The sequence below is a fragment of the Mandrillus leucophaeus genome, unplaced genomic scaffold (assembly GCF_000951045.1).
Source record: "Mandrillus leucophaeus isolate KB7577 unplaced genomic scaffold, Mleu.le_1.0 Scaffold13, whole genome shotgun sequence".
Lineage (NCBI taxonomy): Eukaryota > Metazoa > Chordata > Mammalia > Primates > Cercopithecidae > Mandrillus > Mandrillus leucophaeus.
The window spans coordinates 8,630,530-8,632,941 of NW_012101254.1; positions in this window are offsets into that span (position 1 = coordinate 8,630,530).

Here is a 2,412-nt window from a genome sequence, read left to right on the forward strand (position 1 = left end):
GGTGCCCGCCACCTCGCCTGGCTAGTTTTTTTGTATTTTTTAGTAGAGACGGGGTTTCACCAGGTTAGCCAGGATGGTCTCGATCTCCTGACCTCGTGATCCACCCATCTCGGCCTCCCAAAGTGCTGGGATTACAGGCTTGAGCCACTGTACCCGGCCTGTCAATTTTATTATAATGTGTCTTGGTGAAGACCTGTTTGCGTTGAATCTGTTTGAAGTTCTTTGAGCTTCCTGGGCCTAAATGTCCATCTTTCTCCCAAGACTTGGAAAGTTTTCTGCTATTATTTCATTAAATACATTTTACTCAACTTTTCCCTTTTTATCTTCTGGAATGCCCATGATGTGAATATTTGTTTGCTTAATGGTGTCCTATAAATCTTCTTCATTCTTTTTTGTTCTTTATTATTATTTATTTTGTCTGTGTTATTTCAAAAGACCTGTCTGCAAGTTCAGAAATTCTGCTTGGTCTAGTTTGTTGTTAAAGCTCTCAGTTGTATTTTTTCATTCACTGAAATCTTCAGCTCTAGGATTTCTGTTTGGTTCTTTGTGTTAACTACCTCTTTATTAAACTTCTCATTCAAATAATGAATTGTTTTTCTGATTTTGTTATCTATCTTTATTTTCTTGTATCTCACTGAGTTTTCTTAAGATTATTTTGAATTCTTTTTCTGGCATTTCATATGTATGTATTTCCTTATAATTGGGGTCTGTTCCTATAGAATTATTGTTTTCTTTGGAGGTTACACGTTTCCTTGCATTTTCATGGTTGATGTGTCCTTATGCTAATTTCTATGGATCTGGTGGACAAGTTGCCTCTTCCAATTTTATGGAGTAGGTTTCACAGGGAAAGATTTATTTGTATGAATGGGTTCTTATCAGTTTGGTGAGGGTCCTTGGCCTTGGTTCTAGGTGGACACAGTAGTGTAGTCTCCATATAGTTTCTTCAGCTGCAGTCCACACTAGTGGTGTTTGCAAATTTCTCAGTGGCCTGGGCCGAGAGAGTTTGTGGCAATAGTGGCCCAGCCTTGCCAGGGATGGGCTTACCAGCCTGTTTCTCAGATTGAGGGTGTGTGTGTGCACATGGTGGGTCAGCCAGCTTGGGATCGGGCTCCCTGTTATTGGTCACTTGGCTGGCCTGGGGGCAGGCCCACAAGGCTGTTTTCCAGGCTTGGGACACAGCTGCATGACTGCTCCGTTGGCCTGGAGACATGTCTGCTGAGCGTGGCCCGTGGGACTGTTTCTCTGGCTTAGCGTGTGGGCATATAGCTGCTTGGTTGGCCTGGAGTGTGTCTAGTGGGTAGTGGCCCAGAGGGATGCTTCTCAGGTCTAGGATATGGTAGAATATGGTTGCACAGCTGCTTGGCTGACCTGGGGGTATGTCTGCCTGCGGCCGCTCGTGGGGCTATTTCTTAGGCCTGGGATGTAGGTACACAGGCACACAGGTTCAGCTGGCCTGGGGATGTGTCTGCAGGGGGTGACCCATTGGGCTGTTTCTTAGGCCAGAAACATTGGTGCACAGCTACTTGGCTGGCCTTGGGGCTTAACCTCCAGGAGCAGCCTGTGGAGCTGTTTCTTAGTCCTGGGTATGGGCACATAGCTGCTCAGCTGGCCTGGGGCCATTTCTGCCAGGGGTAATCTGTGGAGCTGCTTGTCATGTTCTGATTGTGGGCTTAGGGCCATTGAGCAGGTCAAGGACTTGTCTGCATGGGGTGGGGCACCTCAGGGCTATTACATTGGCCCTGTGTGCAGGCTAAAAGTTTAGCTGCTCTTCTGGCCTAGAAGTATGTCAGTTGCTTGGAGGCTTGAGGGGTAGGGCACGTAGCAGTTTGGCTGGCTCAAGAGCATGTTCACCCTGGGCAGGACTCCCACACTGTTCCTCTGGCTGGAAATGAGGGTGGTGGGAGTCAGTTTCCTATTGTGCAGGACCAGTATTACAGCTGATACTGGGGCTTTATGCTGCTGGGATGTGGTGTTAAGCCGCCAGTGTGGGATTAGTGGAATGAAGATGGAGCCCTGGTGCTGGAGAGGTGCAGTGGCTACTGGCCTGCAGAGGAGGGTGCACTTCAGAGGTGGCTCTGGTCTCAAGATGGTAGAGTGCTGCAGTAGCTTGGCTCACAGCGGGTGGGGTTGGGGGTATGGATGGCACACTTTGTGTTCCTAATCCGGGGCAGTGCAACTGGATGAATTCCTGGCAGCTCTCCAAACTGGGAGACCATGGGATTCTCCTTTTCTAAGGACTGTAGGCATCAACAGTGGCAGTGGGGTTGATGGGGATCTTCTGCTTACCTTTTCCCTGTGATGGGAAGTCCCTCCTGACTCCAGGCAGATCTGATTTGGGCATGGGAGACAGGGCTGCAGACACTGGGTGCCACCATGCTGCCCTCTAAACTTTTTTTTTTTTTTTTTTTTTTT